General features: G+C 41.3%; 1 long non-coding RNA gene across 1 annotated transcript; it reads left to right on the top strand.

Annotated features, from left to right (window-relative positions):
• Positions 1 to 5,826: 5,826 nt before the first annotated feature.
• Positions 5,827 to 6,739, top strand: LOC142071396 (uncharacterized). Its single transcript, XR_012667426.1, has 2 exons — positions 5,827 to 5,887; positions 6,023 to 6,739. It is a non-coding gene; the product is annotated as an uncharacterized LOC142071396 (long non-coding RNA).
• Positions 6,740 to 24,773: the final 18,034 nt, after the last annotated feature.

Here is a 24,773-nt window from a genome sequence, read left to right as displayed (position 1 = left end):
TCACCCGGATGAGCCCCATCCCACTGCACTACCGTGAACCTCCACATCCAGACCCCCACCCCACTGACTCCCAACTAGTTGCACACAGACTCCCACCCCCAAACCCCACTACCCCAGCATCCAAACCCCCCTGCTGAGCCCCAACCACCTTCACCTGGAAGCCCCTGTAGAGTCCTGTTGCCCCTGTACCTGGAACCTCCCCAATGAGCTTCTGTGCATCCAGATACCCTCATACCTAGACTCCCCACTGAGCTTCCTGCACTCAGATTGTCCCACACAGAACCCTCTCACCCAACACCTGGATCCCCCCACACTGAGCCCCTCCACACTTGGATCCTGCCTGGTTGACCTGCCTGCCCCACACCTGATGCACCTGTCACAGAGGGGCAGGGCCCCAGGGTATTTCTGGGGCAGGCCCAGCCCTTGTGCTGTATCATGGTCATGTGCAGCATCATCACTGAGTCCGTGTGCCGAGGGAGGAGAGGGACCACAGGGTGATCTCCCACCTTTGTACCGCCAGCGGCCTGTGATCCCCACTGCCATGTTGGGGACTCCGCATTTATTTATTGACAAAACTTGCAGAATTTTAAAATATCGTGCACAGAATTTTAAAATTTTCTTTGCAGAATTTTAAATTTTTTGGCACAGAATTCCCTCAGGAGTACATCTGAAGTAAAGTTTGGCATGCTGAGTTATGTATGTGCATGAGGCCATGTGCCCCAAGAGCTGGAGGCAAGGATACACTGATGTCCTCAGATCTGACTTGAGGTTTTCACAAAGGGTGACTATGGATTGAAACCTGTCCATCAGGAGGTAAATCTATTCATTGTGGCATTGAAACCTGCCCCTATGACATTTATTCATTATGTTGGTAGTAATGTAGATTTCACTGCATTTAATTTCTGCCCCAGATGAGAGAAAAAAATCTCTAATGCTACTGCTGCTGTGTCAGACATGATCTTTTGATGTTCCTTGGACTAACCAATCATCCAGGTAAGGAAAATTTGAATGCTGGAACAACAGAGATGGGCCACTATCCACTGACATACGCTCGGTGAACAGCCTTGGGGCTGAGGATAGACCAAAAGGCAATATTATAGCGCATGTTCCCAACAATAAATCAAAGGTATTTTCTGTGGCCGGGATGTACCATCACATGAAAGAATGCATTCCTGTAAACCAAGGGCAGCATATCAGTGCCCAGGTGAAGTAAAATAGACATGAGGGTGATCATCCTAAATTTGATTTTCTTGATGAACACGTTCCATTTTCTCAAATCTGAAGTGGGCATGAGACCACCTTTTTTGGGTAATTAAGAAATAATCCTTGCAGGGGTTGTAGTCTGCAGAATGTCTAAGAGTTTGTGCAGATTGTTCTGCACAACTTCTTCTAGAACACTTAGTAAAGTGGCAACTCTCCTTATAATATCTTGACTGTGCTGCAGATGGAGATCTAGAAGTTCTGGGAGCAGTCCACAGTGCCCAGTATGGACAAGGTGGGTAGCCCAATCTCTATACTCCTTACAATGGTGGATGCCAAACTGGAACATCGCTATGAGGGTAGTGTTTCTGTTCTATACCACACGTCTGAGCAGTGTCCCTAGAATGTGATGATTAAGGTGACCTGAAAGACTCTGCAAGAGAAATTAGATTCAAAGCATGCCCCATGTAAGAGGAAGAGATATAGTTCTCTTCCAGAAACAGAAGAGCTCCTCCAGTGGGTGTCAGTAGAGACCTTGTCACTGATGATTCATGCTATTCCACCATTGGTACTGACAATATTGAAGCTGGCTCTATCAGCCAGATGGAGGCTGCTGCAGAGGACAAAATGCTGACTGGTATCCAGACTATGCTGACAAAGCAGGCGAGGTAGGCAGTGCCAGTGTGGATGAGCTAACTGCTATCAGTCAGACAGTGAAGTAATGGTGACTCAGGGATAGAAAGGCACAATAAGTCTTTGTTGCAAAGAATACCAGTGTTGTCAACGATACCAAAATAGAGGGTAAGTGCTTTGTAGACAGTACAAGTAGTTGATGGTGCCGGAGTTGAAGACCAAGAGAAAAGATGAAAGCAACAGTCTTGACAGCACTGCCAGAGCTGGAGTCAGTGGTGCCACTTTAGTACCAGTGAACACAGATGTTTATGACCAAACCTTGACTCTGTACCAGAGGACTTTTTAGATGATTTGTCCCATTTATGGGAAGAAGTATAAAACCTATGCAGTCTATCAGCCTCAGAGGATGAAGAAACTTTTTCTGTATCAAGAAGGCAACAGGAGAACAATGTCTCTTTTCTCCAGATATAGGTTTGGGGGCTGGGGCAGCTGTGAGTTCACTTCTCATAGAAGAACTCTCCATCCTCCTGTGGTCATGGTCAGATTCTGAAGAGGGACACATTGCCTTCTCCAGCAAACAGACTCTGCTGTGGAATTCCCTTGACTTCTTTGTCCTTGCTGGGAAAGAAGTATATATGGGGAATTTGTCCCTAATTTGTTCCCTTCCCCAACAAATCAGATACTTTGAGTGTCTTCACGCACAGGTATCACAGCCCTGCAAGTGCCCCACTGTTTAAATTTTGGGGATCTGTGCATGGAGAGAGAGACATGCAGAGCGCAAAGCATAAAACTATCTAATCAAATTACAATACAAACTATGAAAAACTATGTACCATTTTTATTTTTAAAGCTGGTTAGTCAAGAAAAACAAAGCTCTAGAGCAACAAGGAGCTCCAACTCCTGTCAGGGGTGGTAAGAAGGAACTGAGAGGGAGGCAATGGCCATGTCCCTTTTATACTCAGCTCCATGCACAAGGATAGCTGGGGCACATGTGCTGTCCACTGGTACTGCTGGGCAAGATTCTATTGCATTGGTACACATACAATTACAGTGGAATGTAAATGGTGCACAATCACTCAAAGGAGAAGTAAGATTTCTACACGAATTTGTAATACTTCTTGCTATCTGTTTTGTGTTGGTGTTTCAGACAGCTGTCTATTAGTGCTAACGATTCCACATCCACACATTTTGAGACCAATATGATGATATCATGGGCAACATTTTAAGTTACTGGACACAAATGTGAAAAACTGACATTTGCTTCCGTGGTAACAACTGACCAATGATAATGCAAACATAGCACTGAAAATAAAATAAAAATTCTAAAATAGGCACAGTAATGCCTTTCATCACAAATTATACCCACTCTGAAATGAAGTTCCTGGTAGAAAATGAGGAACACTGTATTCTGTTGAAACTAGAATTTTAGGTAAACAAAATGTCATTGTCCAATTTGCCAGTACACCAGGGATTACACTCCTACTTTTGTCATAAATGAAAGTGCCATTGTCCCGTTCATCATTACCAGTGGTTAGCACTTCGCTTTTGTATCTTGTCTGAAAGACAGCATGCCAGTACTATCTAACCTCATATTGGGAGATTGAGGCAGAACTGAACCAGAGAAAAGAGTCCTATTTATTGAATCAGTAATTTGTCTTATACCTTGTTCTGTGTGTTCCTTTGAAACTTACCATCTGAGTACTAACCAGACCTACCTCTGTTTAGCTTGTGAGTTTCTGATGGGGACACAGCACAGTAACATGGCTGGAGATGCATATATTCTCTCTTCAGATAGAAGGTGGATGCAATGTATGTGAATTTCCAGAGAGCACAGTAATTCTCCCTCCCCCCCTCCTTGTAGGACCTCAACACTTTTTAGTTGGTGGCTCTGAAGCTGAAGAATAGCATAACATTTATGACCTTAATAACTAACTTCACATGTACATTAATTTGAGGGCCTAAGAAAGTATAGGCCCAAATTTTCAAACATAAGTGCCCGAAGTTAGACACATGTATCTGTATTTCTTTTCATTAATGGGACTTGTGCTCCTTAATCCCTAAGGTACATTTGAAAGTCTCTTCTTCTATCCAGATCTCCTGAGACCCAGTCTGGTACCTTAATCATGAGACCATCTTATTCACTTAAATGGAAAGCATTAGTGTTCAGCATCTCTGAAAACCAGGCCACTTATTTAGTTGTCTAAGTATGGACTGACTTCAGACATTCAAGTTTGAAAACTTGGCCTGAGGCAGCCATTACCTTTGGACATATGTATCTGACTAGTTCATTTGTCACAGAAAAAGGAATAGGCTTCTGAATTATTTAAAAATGGCTTACATCTTACTTGTTGCCTATATTTTATATTCTTGTAGTATTGTTGGTTTGACTCACTTATCTTACTTAAGAATAAATAAAAATAATATTTTAAAAAGAAAATGCAGAGGCAGAGTTGTGGGTCCCTGCTACCATTTGCGTGTACATCAGTGAGAGTAATAAAATCTCTGATTAGCAATGTGACAGAGAGAACATGCTTCCTCTATCATCTTCTCTGTGTAGACAAGTGAAATCCTAAAACTTTCATTTTGTTAGTGAAAAATCATTGTGTAATCTCTGCTACCTCTAAGCCCAGAACACTCAAGTTTCATGAGGCAACAGGTTCATTTCAGGCCTCATTTTGATTTTGTCAAAATCACAGTGACAATATTTACTGAACACATCTATTTGCATGTGAATATCCAAGGGTATTGTCCATTTTCTTTATTATTTTCACCATATCCTCAGTAGATCAGGTAATTCAAGTTATACAACTTCCAGGTCTGAACAAGAATCCTCTATGCTGGAAGTGGAAAAGATCTGATACTTTAAAAATCAAACATCAAATTAGTCAAGTGCAAACTCAGCACAAGAGAGTTAAAAAAATGTCCTGACTTACCTCTTGATTTCTACCCCTAAGCAGACACTAATCTTTGTTTGCTCTCTGTCCCAAGGGCTTGATTTTGCACTTCTTTTCACTCTGTGTAGACATTTACACTTGTGCATTGTGAAGGCAAAATGGGTGAAACTGGGACCTAATTAGAATGGTATCACTTTATACCTATTTTGCACAAGTGTAAATTTTTACAAAAGGTGAAAAGAAGTAGAAAATCAGGCCTTTGGAGTCCAATGCAGCTTCCAGTGAAGTAAATGAGAGAATTCCTTTAACTGAGCATTTATAAATCCCAGGCTTCAAAGTAAGAATGAGGAACAGTAGCAATCCAGTATTTCAACAAGTCATGTAGCATAATGAAAGAACAAAGAGCCAAAGGGTTAGAAATTGTATTAATTTCAGAGGAAAGAGGGACAAGTCCTGGAGCTGAAGTCTTGGAGCCACAGGTTTTTTTACTGTAGCTGGATCCCCCACTGGTGAGGAGGACTCTGTATTCTGGTTATTGGCAGACTGCACCCAACAGAAGGCAATCTGAACATTTGTGCTTCCTGGCTTCTGCTCTTAAAGGGTAAAATCCAAGTTTTAAAATGCTCATTTAAAAAAAAAAAGTGTTTCCAACCGTACATGATTTTCAAAGAAGGGATATTACATGTGGGGTTAAAGTAATTTGGTTTATGCTTTTTAGTGCTCTTTGAAGTGTATTTTAAAACTGAAATACAGGTTTAGAGACCACCATTTTCTTTCCCAAGATTTCCAGTTCTTTGATGATATAGGGAGATAATAGAATTCTGCTTATTGATTAGTAACTTTTGAAATCTCTCTCTTTTTTATTGTAAACTTTTTTGCTGCCTTTTGCTGTAATTTGACAAAATATAACATTTTCTGATTTTTATTTAAGGTCTTTTAAAATCAGCTGTCCACCTTAAATACAACATTTCAAAAACAAGTTTAAAGTAAGTATTGACAGATAAATTAGACTGATTAAATAGCTATTTGTCAACATCCATGTCTGTTGGACTCAAATGCATTTGGACTCTGCTTACTTCTTGCATCCTATTGTTGGCAGTACTCAACCTCCTGTTTGGTTAAAGATCTAGGCTTGCTGCCTTGGAGACTTAGTTTTCAAGGTACAGTGCTCCATTTTTTTCCGGGATAAAAAATTAGGTTGTTTCTGAAAGTTCTTTCAGTTTAAAATTAATTTTCAATTACTACATTATCATTACTTTGTTTCAGATGTTTTCATTTACTTACATTTTGTACAGACTTTTCATTGAAGTCAGTGGGATTATTCATGGTCGTAAACTACTGTGATCCGGGGACCTCTTGGTGCCAACTGACAGAGGGGACAGCGGTATTACAGGGATCTCCTGTGCCTGGTATCTACATAGAAGTTTGCCAAAGATTGTCATGTAAGGTCTCTGCTGAAAGCGTGTGTCACACTTGTCCCTGCTGTGAAATGTATGGATGGATATTGTATAAGTCGTGATGTACCTACACTGAAAATTATGTTCTTAATGTTTGTAACTTGGGGCTTGTCACCAAAACAGGAGATACAAGTTTCTTTCAGGCAAGAGGTGTTTATCTGTCTGGCTACATGTAAATTGTGTATTGCATGGCTCACAGTGGATGCCCATTTACAATGAGAGACAAATGCTAATGAAGGGACTGTGAAATCTTCCAGAAAGGGAATTTACAGGAAGAAATAAACCAGGAGGAGAGAGTCCTGTTTACAAGTGAAGACAATAGATTTTTGGACTGTAATTAGAGGTACAGAGAGTTACAGTCTGCATCCTTTACTGAGGGGAACAAGCTGAGAGTGTGGCTTATGAAATGGAAAAGAGATTGTAGCCTGCATGGCTGAAAAAATGCTGATGAGAAAAACTAAGTTCTAGAATGTGTGTGAATATTTTATTTTTTATGTAACCATTTGGTCTCATTTATTCTACTTGCTTCTTCTAAAATCTCTGTTCTTTGTTAAATACGTTTCTTGTTTTTACTATAAAACACATCTGGGTATTGAGCAGAGTGGTGATCCTGACATGAAACTGGTAAACTGGTGTGTTCTATTCCTTTGGGAGTAAAGGATCTGTGAATGACAAGTGGAACAGGGGCTGGGCATTCCAAGGGCACGCTTGGAGGACCTGGGAGTTGGAGTGTTCCTATCATTAACCTGGAAAGAGAAAGTGGGGCCTGCAGAGTCCTGGAAGGCAGTGGTTGTATTGCCACAGGCTGGTGGAGTTGGCGTACTGACCCACAGCAGGCACAGACAAGGCAACCTCATGCTAAGGGCAGGTGGTAGCAAGGCACCTCACAACCCTGGGTACTCCCAGGGAGCAGCACACCTAGAACATGGGAAAAAGAAGAGGCCTGGTAGAAGTTCATTGCCCTCTAGTCTCAGATGGTGCCACATCCCAGAAACAAAAACTTTTGAATGCTTCCATATGACTTGTGAGGCAAAGGACAAAAGAAACTTAGGACTCCTAGTGTCTACAGATATCCAGCTCAAGGCCCTGTTTTCTAGAGCAACTAATAGACCTCTGCTCATCATGGTGTTGAAATTCCCTAGGTTTGTCATCCACAGCAGGATTTCACATAGACAATGCCCAGGATGCATTAGCAATCAATCAATCACCACCCCATAGGTTTCACATATGCCACCTCTATACTAACATACAATGAGGACTAGAAACTTTGATTTAAAAAGTTGAGATTGAGATGCTTAAAAAATAAAATGACTTCAGGAGCTAGTGCTTTAAGAAAAACACCAAATAGCAAACAATTGCTTTGAAATTGCAACAGCTGACCAGCAGGAGAGTGAGTTTGTGTGTGTGTGTGTGGGGGGGGGGGGGTGAGAAAACCTGGATTTGTGCTGGAAATGGCCCAACTTGATTATCATACACATTGTAAGGAGAGTGATCACTTTAGATAAGCTATTACCAGCAGGAGAGTGGGGTGGGAGGAGGTATTTTTTCATGCTTTGTGTGTATATAATAAGATCTTCTAAACTTTCCACAGTATGCATCCGATGAAGTGAGCTGTAGCTCACGAAAGCTTATGCTCAAATAAATTGGTTAGTCTCTAAGGTGCCACAAGTACTCCTTTTCTTTTAGCTGACAAAACTGATCTTCATGCATGACCAGTCAAGAAAGTCCTCTGAGACAATGCAGCTTACAAAGCGTGAGACAGAGTGCATGAGAGGTGACCATAAACCATTTTTAGTCCAGAAAGTTCAGCCCCTGGAATGGTGCAGCAGCTGCTACATGCCCAAGGCATACTGAGACCACTTGGAGGAATTTTTCCCAGAGATCTCACTGTGCTAGTGTGATAGCCCAGTTAGCCTCTGGAGGCAATATGGTGGCATAAGTGGTCAGGAAAAGAACCTGGCTCCTAGTCCTGTGAACTGTTCTTAAACCTGCATAGCACAGAGGTAGGCATAATGCCTCTAGACCTGATCTGAAAGAATGAGCTCACAGGTCCATACTACACCTTTGGAAAAGATGTGCCTTGTTCTCCCCACTAAGATAGGGAAGATCCACAATTATCCCTTCATTCTGCTTAAATGTGGTCCCTCTCTAGCAGTGCTTCTCAAGCCATCTGAGTGGGGGACCGGCAATTTTTTTTTCCAGTGTGTGCGCACACCGGCAGCCGATGGCTTGTGGACTGGCAGCGGTCCGCGGACCACCACTTTGAGCAGCGCTGCTCTATAGCACTTAACAATGCCAGCACCATGAGCACCCCTAGGGAAGTGCATGCAGTCATATGCCTGCCTCATGAGTGAGTGTGCTAGGGCAGGGAAAGGATTCCATCTCCCTCCTCTAGCATACCTGCACTGGGAAGCAATAATTTGTCTCAGATGATGAGCAATCTGATGAATATCAATGTCACCCTTGTAGTTTATTGATTAGCAAATTAACTACTCACTATTTTGAATGAGAGAAGGAAAAAAAAAAAAGGGAAAACTTGCCACCTGTACTGCACTGTCTGTCTGTGAAGAAGTGGGTTTTTTTACACACGAAAGCTTATGCCCAAATAAATCTGTTAGTCTTTAAGATGCCACCGGACTCCTCGTTGTTTCTGTGACAGACTGACAGTTATGGATGACTGGCATGCCCTGAATGCTCCTGTTGGGTCAGTTTGGAGTCTCAGTGATTCACATCGCAGTTAGAATTCATCTTACTCAATGTGGTTCTAAACTCTGCTTATTTCTGTAGAGTCAACATCGATGCAAAAAAGATAGCCGTTACATTCTCCCACTCTCTGTCTGCTTTTGCCACTGTGGTTCATTCAGACTTCACCAGACACACAGGAATTGCACTTGTGAACACAAAACTCTTCCTCTGGCTAAAATGGTAGTGAAATGTATGTGATGAGTTATTGACATGAATACTTGTTATCAAACACTTGATGGACAGGCTTAAATGAAGAGAGCCTTTGCTCACAGGAACTGGCTACAGCAACTGCATCCTGATGGTCATTATGAGGACTGGGTAGGTTAAGCATTCGTTTTTCTAACTGGGGATGTGCAGGAAAGGCAAACAGGATTTTGAGGAGTTTCTTCATGTTATAGAACTATTGGACAGCAGAGGGAGTTAATAGTCACATCCACCTGAGCTAGTCCATTCTTAGCATGGAGGACATTGGATTCCATGCCTTTGCTCTGTATGGTCTTAGGCCAGTGGTTCCCAAACTTGTTCCGCCGTTTGTGCAGGGAAAGCCCCTGGCGGGCTGCGCCAGTTTGTTCACCTGCCGCGTCTGCAGGTTCGGCCGATTGCGGCTCCCAGTGGCCGCGGTTCACTGCTCCAGGCCAATGGGAGCTGCTGGAAGCGGCGGCCAGTATGTCTCTCGCCCCGCGCTAAGGGTTTCCCAAACAAGAATATAAGGGCACACAGGAACAAACAGTATGCTGAGAAACCCTGGGCCAATGAGGCAATGCTATCTAGCCACAGGACTGGACCTACTGGAGTCTTCAGTAGGCTTTTTGCAGGTGGAATTGTCTGGATGTCTCTTTGCTTTCCATTTTTACCATCTCTATGTAAGGTAAACAGGACTTGTATTGTGAATAAAAATAGAATAGGAGAAAAACAGATACACAGCTTCTTGCAACAGGAAATTGACGTACTGCAAAGTTCTAAAATCTGCTGCTGCTTGGCCAAGGAACAACACCCTCTTTAGACTTTTAAGATCAGTGCTACATACACAAATCTCTCTATCCCACACATGTTGGCCAAATAATATCTAATTTGGTAGCACTTCTCCTCAGGGATGTCAGATCTTGTGCAATATTACACTCTATGAGCCAGCTTCTGGATCCAAGAATGTGTCTTTATGTTTCTCCCCTGGCATAGGATCAGCACCTCCAACCGCCCCCGACCTTAGGGACACTGTGTCCCCAAGGGAAGCAGGAATAGCATAATACCTGATCCTTTGCTCTCCAGAGTACAGGTGCTGTAATTCTGTTTGGCTTTTACTTGGGCCATAGGTGTGGGGAAAGTCCCACATCCTCCGCCACCCACTAGGCACCAATGTACAAATCAGAAAGAATCTTCCCTGTAAAAACCTAAATGGCACTTTAAGGGAAAGCTAAACAAGATTCTTCTGAAATCCCAAGGGTTCTGGGCCGAATATACCTTAATCTGATTCTAATTTTACATTAACAGTTAACAAATCATGGCCACAAAATCCTGGACAAGTGGAAAAAGACAAAGTTTACATGTAAAGCATATACTTTGTATGCTACTGCCACAATAATAATAATTACAGCCCATAAATCAAGCAGGATAATTCTCACCACCAGTGCCATCCTGTTAGCTTTATGGCCTTTTACCTGCTTTGGACAGAACACCACAAGTGTTTATAAACTGGAAGTTGAGCACAAGGAGAGCTTTGTGTTCTCTGCATATAATTATTGTGTCAAGGACAGCAATCCTGCACTTAAAGTGGAGGTGGAATTTATAAAGCCCTATTTTCATCTGCTCTTAATGGTTTCACTTATTTTGGGGACTGAAATATCTTATACTTACACATCCCCATGTGATTTCTTCCAACCTGTCCCCCCCCCCCAAATAAAAGGTTTTAGAGAGTCTGATTATTTTTGAGAGAAGCAAACTTGGGACTGGTCAAAAATTGGATGGGAGATGCACAGTGAGAAAAAGAAGTCTTTAGAAGCACAAGTATGTTTTAGTATATCATGTTATGGGCCAAGGTCTGCTCTTAGACCAGTCTAAATCTGGGTATTTCTGTTCACTTCAGTGGAATGGCTCCAGATTTAGACTGATGCCCCAGAGAGCAGAATCTGGTCTAGCCATAATTCTATCATCTGTGGAAACTTCCATTGTAGTTCTAGCTACATTTCTTCCTTGTCTCTCAGTCTATCAACTTTCATTTTAAGAGATTTTTCTTGTAGCAGTTTTTATGGGTCTGATCTTTTAGGTGTTACTCAGGCAAATAGGCTCATGCTTATTTCCTTTAAAAATATTATATGCAAGAACTCTATTAACACAATTTTAAGTTTGAGATTTTAACTTCACAAGTCAGTACCTACAAAGCTAATAGTTTCCAACGCACTCTGAAAGTTGAACTGCAAATAGGGTCTGACTAGTCCACAGTGCTTCAGATGCTGAAAGCTCCGTAGACAGTCTGGTAAGCGGCCTGTATATTTGCTTAGCTCAGCACTTTTTAAATTTTACCTGTGTACAGTTAGTCAAAGGCACAGGCCATTTGCCAGATGAGTGAAGAGGCCAAAGGGAGAATCTTGCACTGTTGAGACAGTTGAGTTGGACCGGTGGGTTTGAGTGCGTGTGTAAATCTGCACTAGAGGAGAAAACACGTCAGCTGGGCTTGTGCTTGTAGCATAGAATCCTGGACTGTTATCCAGTCAGTCCACCTCTGAATGCACATATAATTCCCAGACTTCTGTTTGTTTCCCTTAGGGAAGAAGACATTCAAGCAGGGGAATGAACTAACTGCAAATATCAAATCTGACTCACTGTTTGCCCTGCCAGGAGGGCATGATTCCAAGATTTTGTGGATGAAAGTTCTTCTCTGGAACATTTGCCACTGGTTCTGCCGTTTCAAGTGGAATAATGGGTTTGTGGCAGCACTGGGTTCTTGGAATCATTATCAGGTGTATTCTGACTTCTAAGAAGCAAAGTAACATAAGAAACCTTAGTTGTTTAGTACTTGCTGAAATTTTGCCAGACTGTTAAAGCTCTTCTGGATATACTAGGGAAAAATGCTATAGAAAACTAGAAGTGAAGCTTTAGAGTGTCGAACTGACCTGTTATTGAACAGTCAGATTCTACCACTCAGGCAAAAAATTGCAACCTGATGAGCCATATGCATTTGCCAAGCTGGCATCAAGGAACAGAACATTACAGGACGTCTTGGATTTTCTAAGAAAACAGTGTTTTAAATCAGCCAGAAAAATTCTTCAGAGTTGGCAGGGTATTTGCCTCTCTCATTTTGAAAGGACTGACAATGTAGGACAAGGACATGCTTTATTCCCATTTCAAAAAAGTTACAAGGAAAGTTTACCGCCTCTATTTACAGTCACTTGGAGGTAGCATTCAATGCAGTATGCTGCTTACCACTCTATAGGAAAAATGTCTTTAAAGCCCAGTATTTGTTTTCACTATACACAGATGTCTTAAAAGAGACAGGGGGAGATTAGTCATCGTGGCTCAAAATCTGGGAATGTGCAATAAATGACCAAAAAACGGTTGGAGTAATTACAGTATAACAACTGTAATTGTTTCACATGGAAACCCTTCAAAAACAAAAACAGAGCAACACAAAGATAAAGGTAACTCTAAAGTTTCCACAAAATTATTAATAATAAAGGCTCTTAGAGTGCTTTTAAAATTCAAAGCAATTCTATTCAGTTCCTAGTTAACTATTGATTGTCACCATCTTAATGATAGGGAAACTGAAACAGAAGGGTAAGGTGTCTTGACTGTATTCTCTGATGGACTATGTCCATTTTGTGCTGATTGTGCCAGCTGCCCCCTACACTTGGGAGAAAGGAAAGCAGGTGCATGTTGGCAGTGTGGCAGAGTGGATCTCCCCTAAATCCAGTACTCTGGTGTTGTAAGGTCATCTTGTGTCAGTGGCGTGAGTTACAGCTGCTCTTCAGCAGCTCTAGCTTATGCCAAGGCACAGGATCAAGGGGCTGCAACCAGCTCCCTGATGGCTTTCCACATCACCATATCCAAGTTCTAGAGGCAGATGAGAATTTGGTCCTTTGTATCTTGTACTGGCATTTTATTATTTTCCTGCTACGACTTTTCCTTTTGTACTGACTCTAACATATTTTCAGCTACTTCAGCACAGTCTTTAATTTTTTGTCTTTGCACTATTTTCAATAGCCTTGAAATGGATTTAGATGTTGTCTAAAGTGAATCAGAACTGGAAAGGGTCTGGTACACACTAAACCAGGGGTAGGCAACCTATGGCACACGTGCCAAAGGCAGCACACGAGCTGATTTTCAATGGCACTCACACTGCCCGGGTCCTGGCCACCGGTCCGGGGGGCTCTGCTGCCAGCTGGGATTCCGGCTGCCAGCCCCGCTCAGCCTGCTGCTGGCCCTGGGTCCCGGCCGCCGGCCTGGGGCTCTGCAGCTGCCCCTAGCTGTGAACCATTGGCCCCAGCCTGGGGCAGTGAAGGGTGCAGACAGGGGCAAGAGGGGGCACAGCTCAGCACCCCCACCTTAAAAATTGTTCCAGCGCCACTGTACTGGGATATTTTTAAGTTCTGATTTGCTGCTTACATCACTATCACGCAACGTGGAACAGCGCACTGCGTTTGACGTTGTGTGTGCCGTCTGTCGTGATTCTTTTCCCCACTGTAAGTTGAGGGGTATGTTTGACAAAATGTCAGCTCCTAAGAAAGCAAAGTTAGATGTCCATTCATTTCAGCCTTCTTGGACAGACACATTTGGACTTATTCAAAAGAAGGACTGTGCTGTTTGTGCTTTCTGTTATAAAAGTGTTGTTTGTCGCACATCAAGTGTTCGATGACATTTTCAAACGAAGCATGAGAAAACCTTTCTTGATGAAGCAGACAAGACCGATTTGATCAAAAAGGCAGTAGCAGGATATGGGAAGCAAAGCAATGTTTTTAAATGCTTAAGTATAAGTAAAAATCAAGCCACAGAAGGAAGTTACCAGATTGTACAGTACATTGGAAAAAACGGGAATATATAAAAGAAGTTTTTCTCAGCAGTTCAGAGGTTTTGTTCAATGATTTTCCAAATAGGATCATATCTTTATCTAGAATAAAAGAACTTCCTGTCTCTGCCAGAACAGTTGAAACGCATAAGCAAAATGGCAGAAAACATTAACGAAAAGCAGACAACTGCATTAAAAGACACAGCAGGGTTTAGTGTTGTTGTTAATGAGACTGTGGATATAAATGACGTTCCACATTTGGCAGTTGTTGCAAGACATTGTGCTTCTGATGAAATCCAAGAGGAACTTTGTTGCCTAAAACCCCTGCATGGCACAACAAAGGGGGAAGATATAGTGGAAAGTTTTTTAAACCATTTTGAAGAACAAGGAGTTGACATCAGAAAAATATTTTGTGTGACAACAGATGGTGCTCCTGCCATGGTCGGAAAACAGAAGAGATTTGTAAAGTTACTTGAAGATCAAATTGGCTGCCTGACTGTCAAATTTCACTGTATCAACCATCAAGAAAAACCGTGTGCTAAAATTTCTAATTCAGAGCTTAATAATGTGATGAATACAGTGGTGCGAATTGTGAATTTCCTTGTTGCTCGATCTGCTTTGACTCACAGACAGTTTCAAGCACTGCTAGAAGAGATGGACAGTGCTTATAACTACATTTCACTTCACTTCAACATTCGGTGGCTAAGTCGTGGCAAGGTTTTGGTGTGGTTTGTAAATTGTTTTGATGCAATCAAGGCCTTTTTGTCAGAAAAAGGACAAAACTACCCTGAACTGGATGATGACAAATGTCTGTGTAAGCTCATGTTTCTAACTGACATCACCGCTCACTTAAACTAACTCAACCTCTGTCTCCAGGGTGCAGGGCAAACAGTTCTGGATCTTTATGAAGCCCAAAGGCATTTGTTGTAAAACTAGCATTTTTTTCTCGGGATATTCGAACTTCGACTTTCCGCTATTTCCAACACATAAAAGAGCTATCGACACATTGCACTATCAGTGTTGATGAGATTGGAATGTACATGCAAGAACTGGAATCAGAATTTTCTGACAGATTTCAAGATTTCCAGCAATTTGGCCCCATGTTTTCTTTTCTAATTAAACATGAAAAGTTCAACGAAAGCAACCTGGATTTGTCTGTATTTCAGTGGATGGGTGTTGAAGATTTCGAAATACAGCTCATTCAGTTAAAAAGCTCAGAATTGTGGGCATCAAAGTTTGGAGATCTGCGGAGTGCACTTGAAGTTACCGAGAGAGATCATGGGGCCTCTATTCTGACCTGCTGGACGTCCCTGCCAGTGAAATTTAACTGTTCGAAGAAAACTGCGTTTGCAATGCTTTTCAGCATTTGGATCCACATACCTGTGTGAACAGGTATTTTCACACATGAAATCTGTCCTCTGTCCCTCTCGGAGCCGGTGAATAACTGGTCACTCAGAAGTCTGTGTGCAGCTTAAAGTATCCAAATACATGCCCAACATTGGAAAACTCAGCAAGGAAAAGCAAGGGCAAGGATCACACTAAACTGATAAGATCTGCATTTTAACTGAATTTTAATTGAAGCTTCTTAAATATTTTAAAAACTTTATTTACTTTACATACAACAATAGTTTAGTTATATATTATAGACTTATAGAAAGAGACCTTCTAAAAACATTAAAATGTATTACTGGCGCGCGAAACCTTAAATTAGAGTGAATAAATGAAGTCTCGGCACACCACTTCTGAAAGGTTGCTGACCCCTGCACTAAACACATTCACTGACTTTTAGTCTCCTCCATTCTCAGGGTTACCTATATGGAAATGTAGTGTATGACAGGGATAGTCTATTTTTTATCAAGGTACATATTTCTTGGTCAAGGTATAGTCAAGGTCCAGACTCCAGAGAAACATTTTCCACACTGCAATAACAATAACAATAATAATAAGGGCAAGAATACACTACAAATTTAAGTCGACGTAAGTTAGGTCAATGTACAGCCACTGCAGGTTTTCATGTCCACATTATGTTCCCTCTGTTGGTGGTGCGCATCCTCACCACAAGCACTTCCACTGATTTAACTGACAGTGTGGGGCATTGTGGGGCACATTGTGGGTCAGCCCCGGGGCAGCAGGGCGCCGGTGGTCAGCCCCGGGCTTACATCGTTTGTTGATGCCTTTGACAACAGGGTTCCAAAGAGGATGGATCTAGACTGTTCTCAGTGGTAGCTGGTGACAGAACAAGGAGTAATGGTCTCAAGTTGCAGTGGGGGAGGTTTAGGTTGGATATTAGGAAAAACTTTTTCACTAGGAGGGTGGTGAAACACGGGAATGCGTTACCTAGGGAGGTGGTGGAATCTCCTTCCTTAGATATTTTTAAGGTCAGGCTTGACAAAGCCCTGGCTGGGATGATTTAGTTGGGGATTGGTCCTGCTTTAAGCAGGGGGTTGGACTAGATGACCTCCTGAGGTCCCTTCCAACCCTGATGTTCTATGACTGAATGTGGGTTAGTGATTTATAGTTTAAAAAAAGAAATGTTGCTTTGTTCTACATAATAATCTAAGGAGAAGGATAATGCTCATGACTGGGATTTTCAAAAGTGTTTAAGGGAACTCTCCTCAGTTCAATGGGAGTTGGTCTTCTACCTCTCTGTGCCTGGGTATGTCTACATGGCAATTAAAATCCTGGGGCTGACCTGTGCCATCTTGCTCGAGCTCAGGCTCAGGGGCTGTTTAATTGCAATGTAGACATTTGGGCTTGGGCTGGAGCCTGGGCTATAGGATCCCTGAGAGGTGGGAGGTTCTCATAGCTTGGGGTGTAGTCTGAGCCCAAATGTCTACACTGCAGTTAAACAGCCCCTTAGCCCAAGCCCAAGTCAGTTACACTAATTGCAGTGTAAGCCTACCCTCAGGCTGCTTTGAAAAATCCCAGTCCTTGTAATTAAATTACTGGCTTGGACTAAGGAGATCTAGGGGGCAGACCTTTAGCTGGTATAAACCAACAGTTTACACCAGTGTTTCCCAGACTTGGGATGCCGCTTGTTCAGGGAAAGCCCCTGGTGGGCCAGGCCGGTTTGGTTACCTTCCGCATCTGCAGGTTGGCGGATCGCAGCTCCCACTGGCCGCGGTTCGCCGCTGCAGACCAATGGGGGCTGCAGGAAGTGGCGTGGGCCGAGCGACGTACCGGCCGCCGCTTCCCACAGCCCCCATTGGCCTGGAGCGGCAAACCACAGGCAGTGGGAACCGCAATCGGCTGAACCTGCGGACGCGGCAGGTAAACAAACTGGCCCAGCCCACCAGGGGCTTTCCCTGAACAAGTGGCGTCCCAAGTTTGGGAAACACTGGTTTACACCATTAGAGGATCCAGTCCCTAGAATCAATTCTTGCTCTGTCACAGACTTCCTGTTAGACCCTGGGCAAATCAATTAATCTCTGTGCATTACCTCAAAGGGATGGTTGTGAGAATAAAAATGATGTGGGACCATGTAGATACATGGATAGAAATATGGAAGCTATACATTCTAACTTTTGAAATTAAAGCATATTCTTGCTCATAATAAAAGATGTAATATTCCTGTTGATAAACAATTAGTGCTTTGGAGCAAATGTCTTTTTATATAAGAGTGTCATCTGAATCACAATCCTAGCAAGAAGAAAAGGAGTACTTGTGGCACCTTAGAGACTAACCAATTTATTTGAGCATAAGCTTTCGTGAGCTACAGCTCACTTCATCGGATGCATACTGTGGAAACCGCAGAAGACATTATATACACAGAGACCATGAAACAATACCTCCTCCCACCCCACCCTCCTGCTGGTAATAGCTTATCTAAAGTGATCACTCTCACTTTAGTGATCACTTTAGGAGAGTGATCACTTTAGATAAGCTATTACCAGCAGAAGTGTGGGGTGGGAGGAGGTATTGTTTCATGGTCTCTGTGTATATAATGTCTTCTGCGGTTTCCACAGTATGCATCCGATGAAGTGAGCTGTAGCTCACGAAAGCTTATGCTCAAATAAATTGGTTAGTCTCTAAGGTGCCACAAGTGCTCCTTTTTTTTTTGCGAATACAGACTAACACGGCTGTTACTCTGAAACATGTCATTATAATCCTAGCAAGAGAAATGCAATCTCTACCTCAAGGTCCATTGGCACATACAGATAGAATGTGAAAACTTATAGTACATACATAACAAGATAGCTGGTACTTGTCCCATGATTCTAAAACAGGCAGGTGGTCTCACGAATGCTAGTAATCTGCTCTAAAACATTATTACAACACCAGCTAAAGCATTTTCAATATGTTTCTTTTTTTATTTGTTTAAAAAGCAAACAACCAAAACAGGAGAAATTGGGAAAACACCCAATCAAGTTTCTTCAAATTCCATTCTGACCCTTGTTAGCACTCTTTTAAAGGTATGTTGTGCAAACTTGTTGCCTTAGCTAGTCTGTTTTTATAAACTCACCTTTCATAATTATTTGTAAAAAAAAAACAAAACAAAAAACGAGGAGTACTTGTGGCACTTTAGAGACTAATAAATTTATTTGGGCATAAGCTTTCATGGGCTAAAACCCATTTCATAGGATCATGCAGTGGAAAATACAGTAGGAAGATATATATACACAGAGAACATGAAAAAATGTGTGTTGCCATATCAACTGTAATGAGACTAATCAATTAAGTTGGGCTATTGTCACCAGGAGAAAAAAACTTTTGTAGTGATAATCAGGATGGCCCATTTCAAACAGTTGACAAGAAAGTGTGAGTAACAGTAGGGGAAAAATTAACATAGTTTTTACTTTGTGTAATGACCCATCCACTCCCAGTCTTTATTCAAGCTTAATTTAATGGTGTCCAGTTTGCAAATTAATTCCAGTTCTGCAGTTTCTAGTTGGAGTTTGTTTTTGAAGTTTTTTGTTGGAGAATTGCAACTTTTAGGTCTGAAATTGAGTGACCAGGGAGGTTGAAGTGTTCTACGACTGGTTTTTGAATGTTATAATTCTTGATGTCTGATTTGTGTCCATTTATTCTTTTGTGTAGGGATTGTCCGGTTTGGCCAATGTACATATCTATTCAAGGAACACCATGATAGGAGCTAATCACATCAGCCACACCATCAGAGGCTCGTTCACCTGCACATCATGTGCCAGCAATGCCCCTCTTCCATGTACATGAGGCTTGAGGTCACAGTTCAGAGATTAAGGGGGGTCTCCCAAACAATTTCCCTAACTAACTAAAAGATTGTGTACTTGCAACTCCATGGCGTTTTAATGCTGTGCTAACATCTTAAATTGCTATTAATTTTAATAGCACCTTAATTTTATTAAGGATAAAACTGCAGTGGCAACGTGGATACAGCAGAAAGAAATCACCAATTTTTTTTCTGGAAAACAAATCTAATAGAAACTTTCACTCATGAAACAAACTCAGAAAGAATAGTGACTAGATTGCAAGCTCTCTGGAACAATGACCATGCCTCCATGTGTGTTTTGTACAATTTGAGTACAATGGGGCCTTGAGTCTGATTGAAGTCTCTGGGTGCTACCATAATATAAATATTAAATAAAAATGATATCTGGGAATCCCATATCTTTTGGTTCATCTAAAGCTTTGATTTTTAGTTTAATTTTTAACATTTAAATGGAAAGCAAGGACTGTATTTAAAATTTAATTTACATAAGTTGCAGCTCTAGTTGAAGTTGTTTCTGTTCCCCAATATTGTGCATTATTTTCTCCCTCCTGTTTTTAATTTTGTTCCTAATTTATCATTGGAGACAGTAATCTGATGGTGTACAGTTGATATACTGTAGTGAATTTCTCCTGCTGCTGTTTTAATCTTTATTGATCTGGATTTATCTTGACCTCTTTGAAAAACTGTTTCAGCTAACCAGCCTTTTTCAGATGGGTTTAAAGGATCGCTTCTGCTAGTCTGAGTTTTGCTTCCCCTTCTGGTTCAGTTTTCATCATCTTCAGGATTATTTAGCTCTCTCCATGTTCTGTTGCTTGAGGTGCTGTTTTCTTGGTGACCTCCCTGGCCTTCGGCATGTCTATACCTTGCCAGTTTGTTTGCCCTTCTTTTGATGGACACACTGTCTTCCCTGCTTGATCAGTGATCTACTCTTCAGAATAGAAACAATCTTTTATTTTCAGATTGTCAAAAATATTTTTTGCAACAGACTAACTCTCTCAATACTTTTATACCTTGGTTATCTCCATGGTATTAGAGCATATAGAACAATCATTTCACCTTTGCCAAGAAGTTTACTGACAACTACAATTTCAATTTTATTCATGATTTAAAAAAAAGAAATTCGAAGTGTGGTTTTACTCTGAAAAGTGATTATATACAAAAATGGTACCTTCTTACTTAACAGATCTGCTCCCTGTGTGAATTCAGAGACATGTCTGCTAGAGTTAGCCAGGGCAGAACATAGAGAAACGTATACCCGCTCAGCCTCACCCTGCTCCTCCTCACATCCAGTGCAACACCAGAAGGAAGTTTACGCAGCTGATTCACAACTTGTGTAAGAGAGATGCGAATCAGACTCAGCCACCTATAGCACAGAAAATTACTAGAACTGTCTAACTGACTTCAAAGTTGGATGATCCTGAATTAGTACAGAAGCTAATATTATTATTAATTTTTAATATTATTACAGTAATATTATTGCTTGTATAGCAGAATCAGAACAAGAAGTGGTAAAATGTTATCTGCTTTGTAGTTCAGTCATTTAATTTCATAACCTTTTGGCAAAAGTTTGGGAGTAAACATTTTGTCTTATACTGTATCCGTAAGTTTATTTCACATTATGGTCTATAATTACAGATCTAAAAAAGTTAGAAACAAAGCTCTCTGCATCAGCCCTGATTTCAGTGAGCATGCTGCAGGCTGACAAGGGACAGCATCTCCACAGTAACTCATCAAGTCTCATAGGATTTAATTTATAAACATACCAAGCATGCAATGAATAAAAACAAGATCAAGCAAAACCACAACAGTCAATAATAGGATAATAACAAGGACTAACAATTGTGCATATCATAAACAAGTTCCCTTGCTTACTGAGGTTCTAGAATCTGTCATCAGCTATGTAATTAAGATGCTGCTGACACAGAATTCCGTTTTTTTAAGATTACAGACAAAAAAGTACTTTAAAAGAACATTAAGTTTGCAAAGTCAAGCACTCAAGTGTTAGAAATTACCTGTGCAACTTAATTCAACCCCTTTATGTGGGTACATTGTGACAACATCTTTAATTACATGATTACATATTATTTTTTCCACATGACCCTTGCCTCATTCAGTACAGGATGGTCAAGGGTCATTTAATGAGTGGCTATTTGATATTGCTTTATCCTTATTGAACAGTGTGTGGTACTAGGGCATATTTAATGTATTTTATTCAAACCCTGCTCTGAAGACAGAATTATTAGTTTTCTGCTGGGCTTTTCTATGGGACTCATCACTATAATAGCCAAGTACTACACAATTAATTAATCTTCCCATCACCTCGGTGAGTTCAGGTGGCGGTATTATCCCCATTTTACAGCTAGGGAGCTGAGGCACAGAGAAATTAGTGTCAAACATATCCACTAATTTGGGGTTTCCAGTTTGAGAACCTGGAACCTAAGTGTCAGAGTGCTTACCATTTTATAGCACTTAATATATTCAAAGCTCAGCACCCACTGACTTCAGTTGCACTTGCGCTCAACACTTCTGCAAATCAGGCCCAGGATCTCGAGTTGAGCACCAAGAAAATTAGGAACACACAATTAATGACCACCTGTCACATGGGCAGTCTGAGCTAGTGGTCAGAACAGATACGAGGAGATCAGAGTCTGAGACAGGCCGGAAGGCAAACCAAAAGTTGAGTGTCAGGAGGCAGGTAAGGTCACATTACCAAGAGATCAGAAGCTGTAGACAAACTTGAAAGCAGAACCACAAATCAGTAACCAGAGTCAGGCCAGGAAGTCAAGCCAGGGAGCAGGAGCAAGAAGGACAAGACACAGTCCAGAGCAAAGTGAATCCCAGTTGCATGCAGTGCTGCTGGACCTAGGGGTGCTGCCATACCCCCTGGCTTCAAGGAGTAATAACAAACACCAAATACATGGTTTCCATCATCAGCACTATAAACACTGTTGCATGGACAATTTCCTGTTCTTGTGCTGGGTTTATACAGAAGTTATGAACCAATCTGAACCCCCAGTATTCTGCCAGTCAGAGTCCTGGAATGGAGTCCCCTGCCGGGGCTTACACCAGTGTAAGAATGGGATAAGTGAGAGGAGAATCATGCTCACTGCTATGGAATTACTCTGGATTTACACTGATAGAACAGAAATTGACCCATTATCAGTAAAACAAGTGTCCCTTTCACCAAAGGGGCAAGGCGGGCAAACTTTAATATTTAGTGGATGCTAATGAAAAGGAGGGGAATAGTGGAATATGAAGAAATGTTTGTGATTGTTATAGTCTATCTATACCAGTGATACCCAGTTGTCAGTGTTTCAGGAGACAAATTAGTGATCAACATTACCCAAAACAGCCACAGCAGTGTGAATTCATTATATATTATTCTCACAGCAAAATGACTGATCAAGTATTCTGCAATTGGTTAATAACATAGTAACAGCATCCTGAGTGGTTAATAATTAAATCACACAGTGTTTTAATATCATGTGATGCAAAGAGCCATGGGAGACACACTGAAGAGCCACTTGCAGCTCCTGAGCCTCAGGGTATCATTGATCTGTACATTTACTGACGGTTGGTCAAACTGAAGATAAGAACGGTCAGACCAAAGGTTCATTGTGTCCAGTATCCTGTTTTCTGATGGCCAATGCCAGGTGCCCCAGAAGGAATGAACAGATCCATCCCCTGTTGCCCATTCCCAGCTTCTGGCAAACAGAGGCTAGGGACACCTGCCCACCTGGCTAATAGCCATTGATGAACCTATCCTCCATGAACTTATCTAGTTCCTTATTGAACCCCGTTATAGTCTTGGCCTTCAAAACATCCTCAGCAAGGAGTTCCACACGTTGACTACTTGATCTAAATGGGGGTATTCCAACTTGCAAGTCTTATACTGATGTTTATATACCCTGCAACTTTCCTTTTCTCTAACACAATGGCATGGGTAGTTAAATGTACATAAATGTGTTGAATGTCTAACATAATGCCACTTACCAACTAAGCTACTATGATAATAGCCTTAGACAAGACCATGACATTTACCTTACAATTGATGTAATAGAGACACTAGTAACTAAGCAGAACGATGATGACTTGTATCCTGTTTATGTTGCCTTTTAGTTTCTTGCTTATTAGGACGTTTGGAGTATCAGATGACAGGCTGTGACTTTGAACAGATCTGGGGCTGAGCCAGAGGTGTCACACACATACACTAATGACTTTACATCATGCCACCATTTGACATTCTCTCCCAACACCCTTTCCTTCAGTCGTGATTTTTCATTTATTGTTCTCTCAAGCAAAATCCTAATTTATGTTTTCCTCTCTTTTGCACATAAGTCAAGGATATGCTGACTTTGAATTTTAATAATCATCATACTGATCCACTACAGGCATCACGTAAAAATAAACCTTTGTTTAACTTAAGTGCATTGTTACTTCTACAGTAACAAATGGACAGTGTATAAACTTTCATATTTCTGCAATGTTTGTTATAACAGCATGTTATGCATATATGTAGTTACTGTTATCCATACTTTTAAGGACTCATTATCAAGGCACCATTATATAATTGTAGAATAGTAGCAATTCCCAAAAGAACCAAAGGTCTCTTCCATCTCACTGTTTTAAAGGCTATTGATTGGGTCAGATCAAAGGCCCACCACCCTTTAATTTTTTAAAACATAATGAAGATCTATAGAAAGACTATGTCTTATAATTTTCCCTGGGTTACAAGTAAAGGTGGTAAAAATAAGTAAATATTTAAAAAGTGGCCTCTCTCTAAACAAGAAAAAACAGTGAAAAAATGTTAATTTTAAAAGTGTTCTTTTCCCTGAAACACCAAATTAAATACAAATTTGGTTTTCCCCTTTTCCCTGAAGGTGAAGAAAAGTTGGGTGCTGGGGGGTGGGAAAGGAAAGGGGGTTTTAAAAGAGAAAAAACCTAAAAAATAAATAAACTGAAAATTTGATTAAAAAAATTACAAAAAAGTTTCAAATAAAAAACCTTCCTTTTCAAACCTTTAGAATGAAAATTTCAAAAATTGAAAAACTATTCAGGAAGAGTCTACCACATTTTGACAAACTCTAGTTACAAGACAGGCTCAGCGTGATCTCTGCTAATAATGAGTTCCATATCTAGGGGTTGCCTATTGATAGTAATGACCTGTCCTAGTCCCCACAAATGAGATCCTCAGCTGCACTCAGCCCCTGAACACAGGGTAAAAGGATAAAGAAGTATAAAGAGGCCCTAAAAGCCCCATATCTAGCTTGGGAGGCATTGCAGAAGACAGCTATAAGACTGCTTTCCAAGAACTCAGTTCAGGACAAATTGCTTAGAGCAGGGCAGTCACAGCCCAAGGCTGGGGTCCTTTCCACCCCAAACCAGCCAAACAGAGAAGACTTCAGTCTCACCCCACTGGCTAACCATAAGTCATACAAGGACTTCCCTTAGATACTCCAGTTTCCTAGTATTACCACCAGTGCCATTCGATATGGGGATGAATGGTTATGAAAACGAATACTCCAGTAAAAGGAAAAATATTCTTCTGATCCCAAAGGACCAAGCCCCAGACCCAGGTCAATATTCAAATCAGATTTTACCCACAAATCACGTTGTTGCCAATCCTTTCGAATCTAAAATCCTAAGGTTTATTCATAAAA

Source organism: Caretta caretta, chromosome 3 (assembly GCF_965140235.1).
Source record: "Caretta caretta isolate rCarCar2 chromosome 3, rCarCar1.hap1, whole genome shotgun sequence".
NCBI classification, from domain to species: domain Eukaryota; kingdom Metazoa; phylum Chordata; order Testudines; family Cheloniidae; genus Caretta; species Caretta caretta.
The sequence above is the reverse complement of the archived record's forward strand: the minus strand, read 5'-3'. Positions and strand labels throughout refer to the sequence as shown.